Consider the following 17,303-nt stretch of genomic DNA (forward strand, 5'->3'; position numbering starts at 1 on the left):
AAGTGAGCTGCCTTGTTTTAGCAAAGGCCATGGAAAGAGAACGTTCTAGCCCATCTGCCACTGTGGTTAACAGAGTTCATTCATTGTTCATTCACTCACTTATTCACTCGGCAAAGCCCTGGCCACCCTCCCCACCGAGCTCTCTGCTCAGCACTGGGGATGCAGAGGTCAAAGGTGCAACCCAGGTGCTGAAGGAGCTCCTGACTAAATGAGACAGAGAGTGAGCTCGTGGCTACACACGGACGCCCTGTTTTCAGATATTTAAATTATGATAAAGTACTCTTGTGCTAAAAGTGTAGTCAGAAAATTGAATTCTCTCCACCTGAATGAACAATTCACGTTCATTTATAAGCCCCAAATCAAATGCCACCTCTTCCAAGTATAATACTTCTGATTTCCTCTTGAGAAAAATTGTTTCCATCTACCATCTCCAGACTTTATTTTGTTTTGTTGGTGGTCTTATTGGTTTTACTTGCCTCTTTCCCCTCCCCTCATTTTCCCTCTTGTCCCTTCCCTTCCATCTACCAAGCCATCCATCCATCCATGTATCCATGTGTTATCCTTTTCTGGCCATGCCTTATACGGGCTGGACACAGCCTCGCTAGCGTCCGCTGCTGCCTTAAGTATAGTTTCTCATTGGCCAAGTTCATTCTGGGCGCACATGTCCTGTTTCCTGACGTATCTTCAGAGTTCATTTCTGGAAGAGTCCTGCCTTCCTGCTACTATTGGGCTTGCTTCACTGCTCACTCCTTCAGGTCGGGAAAAAATGTTTTGATTCAATTAGTTGTTAGATTTTCCTAAGATGTAGTTGTAGAATGTTCCCAGATGCTTTACCAAAAATAGATTCTATTAAAAAAAAAGCTTGTGAAATACTGTGCCATTCCTTAGAGCCAGTCAAGTATGACTGCGATTCTTCAGTCCTACAGTCATTCTGGTTGGCTTGACCCAAGTATTTTCAAATCACGTTTCATTGAAACATCTAGCTTAATGTCGGAGATTCAGACTTTGAAACTTTCCGATTTTAATGTTCCTTAAGACACTTCATTTTGAAATCTCCTTAATAATAAAAACAATGAAGGCTAAACACTCAGATATTACACGCTAGAACTGAGGACACTGGAGAGCTCTGTCGCATTAAGTCTGGTGGCCAGATAAATGGATTTTATGCAGTCCTCATTAAAAAAAAAATTTTCCTATCATCTCTGTTTCATCGAATAGGATCCTGAGACTGAGAGATGAGGTGCTAACAAGCTCATGCTTTTTACAGCTTCAAGTCTTACGAATCAGTTTTCTCAACCTTGTGCAATCAAAACAAAGCACAGCAGTGAACGCGAGGCCAGGCTAACACAGGTTCTAAAACTATCGCCCATTAACGCCTTTTAAAAAATGTTTGTATTCATCAAATAGCCTTATTGTCTCCCCTGATTCATTATCAGTGTGAGGCATTTGACCTTATGCAAACGATTCTGAGTGTTAACACTTTCGTTCATTTTATATATTTCAATGCTGCTTAATCTTTGTATACTCAGCATCAGCAAGTATCTGGCAAACAGCCTGGGCTTAATAAATGTTGGTTAAACTAAAAGGGTAGTAAGATATAATGTGGAGAAAAGAATAGATCAGAGGGAATGTTCAAAATATTTAGAAGAAGACTGTTGAAAGACAAAGAGAGAAAGAGAAACAGAGAGAGAGAGAGAAGAGAGGAGAAGAGAGAGATAGAGAAATCGATGTACCTCTCCTGTCCTCTGGATACCTAGTAAATAAGAGGGGGCTGCTTGCAGGCAGGGACGCTCTCTGTAATTCTCCCCTCCAATAACATCCCCAAGGGTCTTCCACTAAATGCCAGCGCTGCAAATACGTGCAACCTAATGGATTGACTGTTGCCGGAGGTTAGGAAAACGGAGGGAAAGAGCAGAGATCCTTGAGATTTGGATCAGAATAATCAACCAGAGGGGGAGGAGGAGGAGTCACTAATGATGTGTTAAAATGCAACAGTCCCTTCATGAAATATTCACCACTTTAAGCACGTCTAATATTAAAGATTAAAAGTCCTGGGATTTGTCCTCGAGACTCCCAGGCCTGATTTATGATCTGCCACAAGCCACAGGCTTCATGATTCATAACAGGAGAGGTAAAGTGGTTACCTCTGGCACAGGGACGGGAAGTTGGGCAGGGGTGAGCCAGGAGCTGGTGGGGCAGGGGGCTCTTCTCCATGGAAGGGTTGAGGTTCCTGTCTCTCCTATCAGTGACTCGGGACAGGGCGCAGGTCATTTTTCCTCCCCTTCTCTCGCTTTGGGAATATTAGTGAGAATGAGAAATCTATACAGAAAAAAAGGGCACTGCCATATTTTTCTCTTTCTTTCGTGTGTGCTTACTAGGCAAGTTTCCCCTGCCTTGGAATGGATCATTAATTACCACGGCTCGTTATACAACAAATGTGTATTTTGCAAATGAGAAGTATCCACCCCAGAGGCTGCCTGGAGAACAGGAAGTGGGGGAGGGGGAAAGCAGGAGTACTGGCCCGGGTGCCAATCCTCACTCTCTCTCCCCAGATGTATGGTCTTGGGAAGAGGTCGCTTCACCATCTGGGTCTCAGTTGTCCCAACGATACAGTGAGAATGCCAGTTCAGCCAATCACTCAGAGCTGATGCAAGAAGCAGCTGAAGGAGGGAAGTGCACCACCGATGGCTCAGGCAGGCAGTGAGTAGCTGCTCATAAACTTCCTCCTCTTTCCCTTCCAAGATGGCAACTGGCTTCTGACGTATGCTTGCACATTAGCTGTAGGGATACTGGATAGGTACCCTCCTCCATGCTGGGACTTAGTTTCCTCATCTGCAAAATGGAAGCTTGGAACAGATGTTCATCAATTCCGGGCACCAGGGGGAACCAGTCATTGGAAAGGCAATGTAGCCTTTCCAAATTGCTCACCTCTAGCTTTCTGGACACTCCTTGTTTTAACCTTAACTTTGATCACTCTTAGCAGCTGGGCTGTGTGTCTCGGTCAGGATTTCCCTCAATGCCACGGCTATTGGCTTTATTGACCACCCCCACCCTTTCCCATTTTGCTGGCTCAGCGAACTCTCCACATTCACAACTAAGCATTACCTTCTTGCAAGATGCAAGTCTCTGACAGCAGGAGTTGAGGGTTAACCCCATCCCTGGGTGAGTCCCATACTCAATCCTGCCTTTGTATCCAGGGTGGGCAGACTGCTGAAGGTCAGCTCACCAGGGACACATGCTGACTTGTTTTCCTATGCTGACCGTGAATGTCCAGGCTCCCTGACTTCTGTCACTACAGCACATGCTCCTTGGAAAAAGTGATGGCTGCCATTCTGCTCACCACTGCATCCAGCATCTGCTGCCCTGCCTGGCACATAAAGAAATCCAGGCGTGCACTTCATAATGGAGATCCCAGGTGGCTCAGGAGTAAAGGATCCACCTGCCAAGCAGGAGACGTGGGTTCAATCCCTGGGTCAGGAAGACCCCCTGAAGAAGGAAATGGCAACCCACTCCAGCATTCCTGCCTGGGAAATCACATGGAAAGATGAGCCTGGGTGACTACAGCCCATGGGGTCACAAAGAGCAGGATGCAACTTAAGGACTCAGTTCAGTTCAGTTCAGTCACTCAGCCTTGTCCAACTCTTTGCAACCCATGAATTGCAGCAGACTAGGCCTCCCTGTCCCAGAGAAGGCAATGGCAACCCATTCCAGTACTCTTGCCTGGAAAATTCCATGGACTGAGAAGTCTGGTGGGCTCCAGTCCATGGGGTCGCTAAGAGTCAGACACGACTGAGAGACTTCACTTTCACTTTTCACTTTCATGTATTAGAGAAGGAAATGGCAACCCACTCCAGTGTTCTTGCTTGGAGAATCCCAGGGACGGGGGAGCCTGGTGGGCTTCCATCTATGGAAGTCGCATAGAGTCGGACACGACTGAAGCGACTTAGCAGCAGCATCAGTAGGCCTCCCTTTCCATCACCAACTCCCGGACTTCACTCAGACTCACGTCCATCAAGTCAGTGATGCCATCCGGCCATCTCATCCTCTATTGTCCCCTTCTCCTCCTGCCCCCAATCCCTCCCAGCATCAGAGTCTTTTCCAATGAGTCAACTCTTTGCATGAGGTGGCCAAAGTACTGGAGTTTCAGCTTTAGCATCATTCCTTCCAAGGAACACCCAGGACTGATCTCCTTTAGAATGGACTGGTTGGATCACCTTGCAGTCCAAGGGACTCTCAAGAGTCTTCTCCAACAATTCTTCGGTGCACAGCTTTCCTCACAGTCCAGCTCTCACATCCATACATGACTACTGGAAAAACCATAGCCTTGACTAGATGGACCTTTGTTGGCAAAGTAACGTCTCTGCTTTTCAATATGCTATCTAGGTTGGTCAAAACTTTCCTTCCAAGGAGCAAGAGTCTTTTAATTTTATGGCTGCAATCACCATCTGCTGTGATTTTGGAGCCCAGAAAAATAAAGTCAACCACTGTTTCCACTGTTTCCCCATCTATTTCCCATGAAGTGATGGGACCAGATGCCATGATCTTCGTTTTCCGAATGTTGAGCTTTAAGCCAACTTTTTCACTCTCCTCTTTCACTTTCATCAAGAGGCTTTTTAGTTCCTCTTCACTTTCTGCCATAAGGGTGGTGTCATCTGCATATCTGAGGTTATCGATATTTCTCCCAGCAGTCTTGACTCCAGCTTGTGCTTCTTCCAGCCCAGCATTTCTCATGATGTATTCTGCATAGAAGTTAAATAAGCAGGGTGACAATATACAGCCTTGACATACTCCTTTTCCTATTTGGAACCAGTCTGTTGTTTCATGTCCACTTCTAACTGTTGCTTCCTGACCTGCATATAGCTTTCTCAAGAGGCAGGTCAGGTGGTCTGGTATTCCCATCTCTTTCAGAATTTTCCACAGTTTATTGTGCTCCACACAGTCAAAGGCTTTGGCATAGTCAATAAAGCAGAAACAGATGCTTTTCTGGAACTCTCTTGCTTTTTCAATGATCCAGCGGATGTTGGCAAGTTGATCTCTTGTTCCTCTGCCTTTGGTAAATCCAGCTTGAACATCTGGAAGTTCACAGTTCATGTATTGCTGAAGCCTGGCCTGGAGAATTTTGAGCATTACTAGTGTGTGAGATGAGTGCAACTGTGCAGTAGTTTGAGCATTCTTTGGCATTGCCTTTTTTGGGGGGATTGGAATGAAAACTGACTTTTTCCAGTCCTGTGGCACTGCTGAGTTTTCCAAATTTGCTGGCATATTGACGTGGCACTTTCACAGCATCATCTTTTAGGTTTTGAAATAGCTCAACTGGAATTCCATCACCTCCACTAGCTTTGTTCGTAGTGATGCTTTCTAAGGCCCATTTGACTTCACATTCCAGGATGTCTGGCTCTAGGTCAGTGATCACACCATCATGATTATCTTGGTCTTGAAGATCTTTTTTGTACAGTTCTTCTGTGTATTCTTGCCACCTCTTCTTAGTATCTTCTGCTTCTGTTAGGTCCATACCATTTCTGTCCTTTATCGAGCCCATCTTTGCATGAAATGTTCCCTTGGTATCTCTAATTTTCTTGAAGAGATCTCTAGTCTTTCCCATTCTGTTGTTTTCCTCTATTTCTTTGCATTGATCGCTGAAGAAGGCTTTCTTATCTCTTCTTGCTATTCTTCAGAACTCTGCATTCAGAGGCTTATATCTTTCCTTTTCTCCTTTGCGTCTCACTTCTCTTCTTTTCACAGCTATTTGTAAGGCCTCTCCAGACAGCCATTTTGCTTTTTTGCATTTCTTTTCCATGGGGATGGTCTTGATCCCTGTCTCCTGTACAATGTCATGAACCTCCGTCCATAGTTCATCAGGCACTCTATCAGATCTAGTCCCTTAAATCTATTTCTCACTTCCACTGTATAATCATAAGGGATTTGATTTAGGTCATACCTGAGTGGTCTACTGGTTTACCCTACTTTCTTTAATTTAAGTCTGAATTTGGCAATAAGGATTTCATGATCTGAGCCACAGTCAGCTCCCGGTCTTGTTTTTGCTGACTGTATAGAGCTTCTCCATCTTTGGCTGCAAAGAATATAATCAATCTGATTTTAGTGTTGACCATCTGGTGATGTCCATGTGTAGAGTCTTCTCTTGTGTTGTTGGAAGAGGGTGTTTGCTATGACCAGTGCGTTCTCTTGGCAAAACTCTATTAGCCTTTGCCCTGCTTCATTCCATATTCCAAGGCTATATTTGCCTGTTACTCCAAGTGCTTCTTGACTTCCTACTTTTGCATTCCAGTCCCCTATAATGAAAAGGACATCTTTTTTGGGTGTTAGTTCTAAAAGGTCTTGTAGGTCTTCACAGAACAGTTCAACTTCAGCTTCTTCAGCATTACTGGTTGGGGCATAGACTTGGATTACTGTGATATTGAATGGTTTGCCTTGGAAACGAACAGAGATCATTCTGTCATTTTTGAGATTGCATCCAAATACTGCATTTCAGACTCTCTTGTTGACCATGATGGCTACTCCATTTCTTCTAAGGGATTCCTGCCCACAGTAGTAGATATAATGGTCACCCGAGTTAAATTCACCCATTCCAGTCCATTTTAGTTCAATGATTCCTAGAATGTCGATGTTCACTCTTGCCATCTCCTGTTTGACCACTTCCAAGTTGCCTTCGCCACTAAACAACAACAAATACTTCACAATAGTACTGCCTATGTCAAAGGGACAGGGACATTTTTTGCCTGTTTCTCCCACTAAACTAGGAGTCTCTTGATTGCAAAAATCTTTTCTTAATCATCTCCATATCCTAGTAGTTATATCGTATCTGATGAAGGGTTGGAAACTTATTTGCTGAATGGATGAATGAATGACTGGATGAATTAGTGAATATATAAATATACTGCAATTATCATGAATTCAGGCTGAATTCCTTTAGAATACTGATGATTTTGCTGAAGACTAGAAGAAGACTTTCTTACATCCATCACAGGTATTTGCCGAGGAAGTGGAAAAGGTAAACACGAAAGTTGATGAAATGGCTACAATAGAATTTCTGTTTCACATCAGAGCAGAGGAGGCTCGTACAGCTCATCTAGTTCAAATCTTCCCAGCTTCACCTTCCAGACAGGGAAACTCTGGCTCAGAATGTGAAGACATTTAGCCAAGTAAGTGGAGTACCTCTTAACAAATCAAGATTAGCACCCAGGACTCTTGGCTATTACTCCAGCATCCTCTCCACTACACTGGTGCTCTCAATACTTAAATCCATCCAGCAACATGCTCCTGGTTTTTTTCCTTTATATGCCTTTGACATTTCTGAGTTTCCTACAATGAGAATGTATTACAGAAACTATTTTTTAAAATATAATGATTTAAAGTATCCTGAACGCATTAAAAACATGAATTTACAAGTGATTGATAATGCAGACCTTAAAAAGGTTTAATCTCTTTATTCAAGTGGCTCCTATAAGGGAATCTGATTGAGTGTGTTTTCATAGTGCTTGTTAGTGTGGGTGTGTATATGTGCATGCACACGCATGCTCAGTCATGTTCCACTCTTTGCGACCCCATAGACTGTAGCCCATCAGGCTCTCTGTCCATAGAATTTTCCAGGTAAGAACACTGGAGCAGGTCGCCATTTCTTTCTTCAGGTGATCTTTCTGGCCCAGGGATCGAGCCTGCGTCTCTTGCATCTCCTGCATTGGCAGGTGGGTCCTTTTACCAGTTACTGAGCCACCTAGTAACTAGCAACTGTGTGCTAGGCACTGCTGCTGCTGCTGCTAAGTTGCTTCAGTTGTGTCCAACTCTGTGTGACCCCATAGACAGCAGCCCACCAGGCTCCCCCATCCCTGGGATTGTTATTATTGGTCTGGTACTCCCATCTCCTTAAGAATTTTCCACAGTTTGCCATGATCCACACAGTCAAAGGCTTTTGCATAGTCAAATAAAGCAGAAGTAGATGTTTTTCTGGAACTCTCTTGCTTTTTCTTATGATCCAACAGATGTTGGCAATTTGATCTCTGGTACTAAGGGTTAAAAAAACAACTGGGTCATTACTTATAGAAGGAAATATAGGTCTGAGGTACCTCAGACAGCTTTCGTTATACTGACGCTGTGTAACGAAACCCACAGAATTTTATTGTCAGTAACTAAGCAGTCTTCTGCTCTGTTCCACCTCTGGGTCGACTGATCCAGCTGGGACTCAGCTGCACTTGGCTCCAAGTTGAGTTGCTTCCACTCTGCCCTGTGTGACCCGCATCCTCCTTGGACCAGCCACTACTTGGAATGTGGTTTTCTCATGGCAAGAGGCAGGGATGTAAGAGCAAGGCCGGCCACAGCACATTTCCAACTTCATTTCATATCATTTCAGACTTCATTTCATACCATATATGCTACCAACCCACTGGCCAGAGCAACTCTTGAGCCAAGCCTGAAGACAGGGTTGGGAAGAAATCTCACTTTTCTCACTATCAAGCATGCCAAGGATGTAAATGCATAATAGTATTCTAGAAAGATGAGGACTTGACAATAATTCAGTCTACCATGGGAAAAATGTTCCTGCAGCACCCCCTGATCTCCTATGCCTATGCCCTCTTCCACACTCTCTTAAACTCTGTCCCCTTAGAGAGAGCCATCACATGTCTTGGGAAGGAGTCAGAGAGATCCTAGCCTTGGCTGTTTGCTCCTCTGTTCACAAGCTTGGCCAGCTTAGTCACCCTCTCTGAGCCTCAGCTTCATGTCACTTAAAGGAGTCAAATGGTATCTTCCTCCCAGTGTTGTCATGGATGTCATAAGATGCTACAGAAAAACCCGACTGAACTTTGTGACCAACCCTATACTTGGGTAAGACTGGTACATAGTAGATGCTCAATTAACAGAAGGTCTGATGCATCCCTGAAGCTTATGGCTACTACCTAGAAATCAACCCAATAACCCTTCATCACATGGGTAATATAATTCAATGCAATCACTATATAAAGTATCTACTTTTGAACGGGAGATATTTGGAAGAGTAATTCTTAACCTTTAGTCTTCTTTGAATTTTGGAAATCATCAGGATGTCACGGATGATTTTGGAAATCATCAGTGCAGGTAGTTTGAAGGAGCTCCCTCTTCTCTAACCTGTGTTTTCTCACTCATGAGAATCGTCAAATTAAAGGCAGCACCCCTTGCTCTTGCCCTTGTGGTCATGTTTATTGTTGTGATATTTGTGATCAGAAACTTCACAGCAGGAGCTTTGAAGACCTGACTCCACAACCTTGGGCATGTGACACGTTGAGTCTGAGCTTCAGTTTCTTAATTTTACAGTGAGGCCAGACAGCCTGCCTCCCGGTACTAGTCATGAGCATGGTCCGCAAGATGACACGTAATGACATATGTCAAGCGTCTTCGCCACTCCTAGCACAAAGCAGGCCCCCGGTCATGTTATGCCCAGCCCGTCTCCCCTACCACATGCCTGGCCAGGTGACGCAGAAGGGTAGACGCCCCAGGTGGCCCAGTCGGAGTCAGAACAGGAGAGGATGCTGTGCACACTTGTTCTGAGGGCCCAGGGAAATGCCTTTTCAAGCTGCAGTGACAAGTAGAGTGAATGGGAAAATGAACAGCAGCCAGTGTCCCTGGCCTGTGATGATAAGTGATGACTGAGTCGGAAGCAAGTGAAAATGGAATCATAAGGGGATGATAGGGTGGGAGGAAGGGAACCAGCCAGTGGGGTGGGATTAGGAAGAAGTTTTTACACTCATCTGGCACTCTCATGGGTGGGGGACCAGCTCCTCTGAGCTGTGGGGTCTGGAGAAGGTGGTCCCTCTGGCTGATGCCCTCATCAGTACCTGTGTCCTTCAGTAGAAGGGGCCATAGATGAGGGCAACATGTTTTTCAGGGAACATGGGGACCAGCTTGGAGATCATTTCATCCAAGTTGCCCCAAACAGATGGATAAAGAAACTAAGGTTCCTTTGGCTTGGCAAAGGGCACACCCTGAAATTGAGACCATCGTTCATCTAGAGAGCATTTATTCTTTCCATTAAAACAAGATGTTAAATTGGCCCCTCCGGTCTAGGAAAAAAGGGGGCTTCCCTGGTGGCTCACCTGTAAAGAATCAGCCTTCAATGCAGGGGCCATTACTGATAGGCATCTGTGTTTTGTTTGTTTTTCCCCTCAGCTTTTTGGCATTATAAATGAATGCTACTATTACTATCCTTGAATGCATTATTTACGGCAATCTAAACTATAGGATGGACTTCCCAGGGGGCACTACTGGTAAAGAACCTGCCTGCCAATGCAGGAGATGTAAGAGACATGGGTTTGATCCCCTGAGGAGGGCATTGCAACCTACTCCAGTATTCTTGCCTGGAGAATCCCCATGGAAAGAAGAGCCGTGTGGGCTACAGTCCATAGAATTGCAAAGAGTCAGACATGACTGAAGCAACTTAGCACTCATGCACAGGCCCAGGGAAAAAAATTAACCAAACCAAAACAAAACAAGTGACTCAGCTACTGATAAATTCAGCGAGAAGAAATACGCCACAGACTGTGCGGAGGACTTTTCAAATGCATCACTGATCTTCCAGCAGAAAGGTGATACCAGCCTCATTACCAATTAGGAAACAAACTCAGAGCAGCGAAGCCACTTGATGAAGTTCATGCATCTGTGTGGCAGATCCCGGACAAAACAAGAGGATTCCAGGGTGCACACTCTAAACCATTTCACCAGTCCACTGGCTTCATGATGATAATGGAGGCACTGTCAACTTTGAAGTGGTTTAGGAGAGCCCCACACAAGAGAAACTCAGACTGCTCATAATTGAGGGGTTCTGTTTTTCCTTACCCAAGAGTTTATGGAGTGAGAATGCATGTAACATAAAATGAGATCTCAATAAATGGGGCTTAAGAGACCTAAAGAGTAACTATTTTAAAAACCAATATAATTCATCTATAGCTGATAATAAACCCTTGGCTTTTTGGAGATGTGGAGGAATGAATACAGGACCTCACACAGAGCAGAAGAGGCTCAGACATTACTTTGCTGACAAAGGTCTATCAAAGCTATGGTTTTTTCCAGTAGTCATGTATGGGCGTGAGAGCTGGACTATAAAGAAGGCTGAGTGCCGAAGAATTGATGCTTTTGAACTGCAGTGCTGGAGAAGACTCTTGAGAGTCCCTTGGACTGCAAGGAGAACAAACCAGTCAACCCTAAGGGAAATCAATCCTGACTACCCTTGGAAGGACTGATGCTGAAGCTGAAACTCCAATACTTTGGCCACTTCATGTGAAGAACTGACTCACTGGAAAAAACCCTGATTCTGGGAAAGATTGAAGGCAGGAGAAGGGGATGACAGAGGATGAGAGGGTTGGATGGCATCACCGACTCAATGGACTTGAGTTTGAGTGAGCTCCGGGAGTTGGTGATAGACAGGGAAGCCTGGTGTGCTGCAATCCAAGGGGTTGCAAAGAGTCAGACACCACTGAGTGACTGAACTGAACTGAATCCACATAGCACCTGAATCCCACTAATTCTACCTCTTTTTTGTCACTTGAACCCATTCCTTCCCAGCTCTCCCTGGTGCTGGCCCTGAACACTGCCCATGTGTACCACTGAAAAAGTCTTCTCACTGGAGACCTACTTTCAGTGTCTGCCCATCAACCTGAGTGGTGGCCAGTTACCTTCTCGGAGAACACCGCACCCAAGTCTCATCTCAGAAGCTCCCCAGGGGCTTCCAGGTGCTTTCACAATAGCGTTCATAAGCCCTGGCAAACTACACAGGCCTTCATAACTGGCCTAGCCAATCCTCCCCCTTACCAGTTACTCTCCCTCCCTGCACCTTTCCTGTTCTAACTGCCCCTGGGTTTCCTGATAAGAACAGGGCTGTGTGAGGACCTACTTCTTGCGGTGGGTCTGCCCTGACCCTTCTTCTTGAGAAAAGCAGAGTCAGAGAAGTGAGAGAAATGTGCTCAACAGACGAGAGACCAGCTCTTGAGAGGAAATAGGAAATGAAGGGAAAACCAAGTGGCAAAATAATTATCTAGTGAGGGAATGAGATCATCTGGGCAGTTTTGAGTCCAAGCAGTGTCACCAGAGAATACGTTTCACAGTGCTGACCCCGTGCGAACTTGGGCAAATCACTCCACTTACCCAGACTCAGTCTTCCCATCTGTAAAATGAGTGACTAGTACTCAGAGAAGCGACTTAGCAGCAGCAGCAGCAGTACTCAGAGATCCCCAAATTGCCTTCCAAATCTTGTTCAGATTCCAGTTCTTGGTTCTATCTCTAACATGCTCTGGTATTGTGACCCGAGGTCAGCATCTCCTAAGGGGTTGGAGCTGGAGGCAGGCTGTGTATGGAAGGCTCAGGAGTTTGGAGAATAGAGGCTTAAGAGTCAGAGAAACACCACTGGAGTGAAATCACAAGACATAATTCAGACCTTTATGAAGTGAAGAGGACTTTAGAAGTTAACTCAGCCAAATGTGCTGCGTGATCTCAAGCAGGTCTCCCCACTCCCTGTGACTCAGTTTCTCTATCTGTACAGTGAGGAGGTCAGCCTTGATGACATCCTAAGCAACCTTGGGTGGGTATCTCTGATGCCCTCCCTTTTCTTTTAAGCTGCTGGAGTGAGACATGCAGGCCTTATTCTTCCCAAAGCATTTGAGACAAACAAGGATGCCTGCACCTCAGCTGCCTTGTTGCCTTTCCTAATTGTGCCTTTGAGAAGAAGAAGAAGAAGAAAAAAACACAGAGGCCAAAAGGTGGTGGTGACACAGGCTTGTGACCAGGTCTGATGGAGATCACAGTCCTTAATCCAGGCTACACAGGGACTAACTGGCTGTTGACTCAGCTCACGTTGGGCAGACCCATGTGGGATGTCTGGAGCTCTGAAAGGCCACCAGCCAGGCCATGCTAGGACCCCCCCTGCAAGGTCTTAGCCATGGTGACTCCTCTCCACTGGCTCCATCCTCTCTCTTCCCAGCCTCCTCCATCCCTGAGTGCCTCCCCACCTGCCGCCCACCCACCCCCACAATTATCTACAAATAAGGGTCTGGGGGAAAGCATAGAAGTAAGAGACTCCCTTAAAATTATGGCAGATGGAGGAGGGTGAAGACAATCTAAAAGCCTGGAACAGATAGAGACTCAGACATCTCTGATAACCAGAACAAATCTGATTCTAATTAAGCAGCATGGGATTCCTAACAGGCATGCACAGAGCTAGCCCTGCTAGGCGAGGGGCTGCCATCCACCACTCCTCACCCTCCACTCCAGAGCCTGTATCATCCGAACTCCTCAGATCAGCCTGGAATGGGTTAGAGGGGTGGGGGGGGGCAGGTCAAGGGTCATAGCCCCAGGAAAGGGAAAGAGCATCAATCTAGAATCAAAGCAACCTGCGGCTGAACCTTCGGTGTCCTGCTCACAGACTGAGTGGTCTGGATATTTCACCACACTTCTCTGTGCCTCTGTTTCCTTATCAGAAAATGGACATCTTAAACCCAGTTTCAAAAACTGTCACAAGGGTTGGAGAGACCATATTAAAAACAAGGACCACATGACCAGCCATGACTGCGGCATTCAGCGTGTGAAGTTGTCACTACGGTCACGACCATTCCTGCCAGCGCTGCCGTCACCATGGCACAGCAGCACCCCGTCATGCTGCTGTCCAGGCTGGACTCCCCGAGGCTGTGTTGTCTCCCTGGCCTGGTGCCCTTGGCACCTCGAGGCTGCGACTCTTCTCCTGGGCTCACTGTTGGGCTAGATCCTTTATTTCCCCTCCCGCCTGCTCTTTGTTCATCTCTGGTACAGACTGGACTTCTTCAGACTATCTTTCCTTCTCTGTACAATCCCTCTGTGCCTAGCACGGGTGGGATTTGTGCACAGAGATGGATCCATCTGAGTCTCTGCCCTCGCACAGTGACTCTTGAGTGGGGAGACTGAGAAGAAAATATATTACCGTGAGATGTGTTTCAGACTGGAGAGGGGAGTGTGTGCAAAGAGCTATAGGACCCAGAAGAAGGAGCTTCAAATTCTGCCCCTAGGCCAGAGGCTCACCAGTGAAGAGGAGGGTGATAATAAGAGGGAATCCTGAGATTTCTCTATTTAGATTCACTCATGTGACCCTCACAAGCCTATAAAGTAGGTTCTCTTCTCAAACCCACCTTACAGATGAGGAGACTGAGGCCCAGAGGGGCTAAGTAACTTGCTTACCTAGAGTCACAGGGCAAAGAGGATTGGAATCTAGGGGGCTGGTTCCAGAGACTGTGAGGCTGTCCCAAGCTGCGCTGTCTCTCTCTAAAGGGGAAAAAGGAGTTTTCAAGAAGAGGAAAGGATGGGTGTGGAGGCATGTCAGAGAATAAATGGGACATCACAGCCCTTTTGTCTCTCCGGACCAGCAGGAACACTGGATCAGCTGGATCAGGCAGTGAGAAATCCCATCCTGGTTATATACATGCAGGGAAACAGCCCCTGGAAACCTCAGTATCCTCTCTCATAAATAGTCATTCCCCAAAGATAAATCCAAGCGTTATGCATGGGGAGAGGTGGTTTAAAGCAGATTAGACAAGAACTGGGCTTAGAACAGGCTTCAAACTCTGCATTTGTCCCCTAATGGCTCTGTGGCTTTGTATAATTTCTGGTCTCTGGCCAAGCCTTGGTTTTCTCAGTCCTATAATGACGTTAATCAGGCCTTCTCCTCACACTGAACACCACCAAGAATGCTTTTCCTGGTGTGGGCTCCAGAATCATAACCTGCTACTGTCATGACTATTATTAGGACACTGGTTGTTTTAATGTCTTCCCCTGACCATAATTCTTATCCTGGGTCCCTAGGTTGTAATTTGGGGAAAAGACAAGGTTAAAATGTGTGCTCAGCTGCCTCAATCGTGTCCAACTCTTTGTGACCCCATGGACTGTAGCCAGCCAGGCTCCTCTGTGCTAGGGATTTCCCAGGCAAGAACACCGCAGTGCCTTTTTCTACTCCAGGGATCTTCCCAACCCAGGGATCAAACCCAAGTCTCTTGTATCTCCTGCACTGGCAGGCGGATTCTTTACCACTGAGCCACCAGGGAGGCCCATATGGCTCTCATTAAGCATGCATTAATCCATTCAAGTATTCTGTGAATCAGATGCTAATGTCCTAGTTTTACAGATGAGGAAACGGAAACTCTCAGAGGTTAAATGACCGGCTTCCAGATGACACAGTGGGAACATAACAGGGTCTGGATCCGAACACCTTTCTGTGTGACTCTGGAGTCAGCACTCCCCGACACTATGCCAGGCAAGATGGAGAAGTTCAACATGACCCTCTATCTCACTCAAAACAATCCGCCTTGGTGGCTCTCCCTGGCCACCTACCACACTGAGCTGGAGCTTACAGGTGCAGGGAGAACACAAAGCCTGGGGGCTAGTTCTGCCACGGGATCCTCAGCTCTGTTTCCCCACTGGTTAACGAGTGGCCTTGCTCAAGCCCTTTCATCTCTCTGAGCCTCATCCTGTCTCCCAGAAGATGAGGAACATATGCCCCGTCCTCTCCCATTCACAAGGATGCTGTGAGGATAAAATATAGACTCATCCCATTCAGAACACACGGTGATTAATAATGCAGTCGTCCCCCCGCCTGCACAAAGCCTGAAACAGCAAAATGAAATATACAAAATAAATTAAGCAGAGGGTAATTACTCATTTTGCAAAAGAGTTCTTCACTCCACAAAAAAAAAGATGCATTGATGTTTTTCCCCAAGCATCAGCTATCTTTGTGAGTTTAAAGTCAAATTTCGTTTATAGAATTAAAACAAAAACAGTAATGAGTTTTCAGGCACGCACAGGGTACAGCGGGCCGCACGCATGCATCGTGCCCTCTGCCTGCACCATCCTCGCCAGACTGCAAGGCAGTCCAGACACTCACAAGCACCGACTCTGGCCTTCTCCCAACCAGAAACTGGGGGAAATGGAGAGAACCAGGGGAGGGCGTATGACATCTGTACTCTGCTTCAGAGGAGTCCCTTCCTCAAACTTAGCCTCAGCTCTAGGCAGGTGAGCAGAGTAAGCTTCCTGGGACATTGGAAGATTGTCCTCTCCAGTTCCTTCCATCTGGAAAACCGTGCCATTCTATATCATGGGTACAATCAGCAGGACCCAACTCACTTTCGCTCTGGGACCCTCACTCCTGATTAAATTCACGTGCACATTTTTGCTCTCGCCTCTGCCTCTCCCTGTCTCTCTTCTGCTCTGTGATTCGCTCTTTCCACCCATCTCTGTCTCCATTTCCCATCCTTAGTGCCGTTGCTGCTGCCTCTGTCTCTCTCTTTGGTCTCTGCTTCTCTGTCCTGGCCCCTCCCTCTGTTGCATATCCATCCACTGTCTGTCTGCCTGCCTCTTTTTCTCTGTATCCCTCTGCACTGAAAAGAACTGAATTTGAGTCAGAGGCCCAAGTGAAATCCCCAGACTCACTTTCATCTCCCCTTCTTCAAAATTAGAGATAAAAAGGACGATCTGCCTGCTTCAAGGGTTAATGCAAAGATGAAGATGACATAAGGCATGGTGTGTAAAGGTGCCTGGAACAAGGAAGACGTTCATATCCTGCTTGTTCCAGATAACTTCCTTTTCTGCCTCTTTCCCTTGATTTCTCTCCTCCTCCTGTTCCCTTCTTTCCTTTCCCATCCATCCTACTCCTTTTGCCCACCTCCCTTGCCAGCACATGAGCACACAAACCACTCCTTCCCCTCCTCACCCCCGCCCCAGGCAGCCCCCACTTTCTAGCAAGAGCTTAGGTGCAGGAGAGCATCCTTCCCACTTCTAATACGCACATCCTTCTACAAAACATGTTTATGCCGCATTGACTGGTACACGGGGGAGACTCGTCATGAGTCACTAAAATGAAGCAATGTGAGTCCAAGCGGCCTGCCCCACTAGGGTTAGGCTTCACCGTCACGTCCATCCGTGGTCATCTGAGAAACTGCAGCATCGGTTCATACTGCACAGGGCGAGGCAGCTGACCTTGCTTGACTCGAGGGGAGCAACTTGAATTCCTGGATGTCCCATTCTTATGGTTAGTCTTGGTATGTTCGGTAGAAAAGCTACACATTTCCCTCACTCCCTAGCAGGTACACACACATACCTCCTATTCAGAGACCTTTAACCACTTTAACATTGAAACGAAGGCTGCCTTCAGTCAAGAGAGAGGAGAGAGACAGTGTGGTGCAGTGGGCTGGCTCCCTATAGGTGGCATCGAATAACCAGAAAAGGCCACTGCTGCTGCTAAATGCAGTGTTTTAAATGGTTTCATGGAGACCCTTTCTGCTCTATCATCACGCCTTCCATTCCATCAG

The 17,303-nt window shown here is 46.4% G+C and overlaps 1 protein-coding gene across 3 annotated transcripts in view; it reads right to left on the reverse strand.

Moving 5' to 3' along the window:
* The window catches only part of ASTN2 (astrotactin 2), a 1,047,731-nt gene that overhangs the window by 549,949 nt on the left and 480,479 nt on the right, over positions 1-17,303 (reverse strand). The window lies entirely within an intron of this gene.

This window comes from Bos indicus, chromosome 8, assembly GCF_029378745.1.
Source record: "Bos indicus isolate NIAB-ARS_2022 breed Sahiwal x Tharparkar chromosome 8, NIAB-ARS_B.indTharparkar_mat_pri_1.0, whole genome shotgun sequence".
Lineage (NCBI taxonomy): Eukaryota > Metazoa > Chordata > Mammalia > Artiodactyla > Bovidae > Bos > Bos indicus.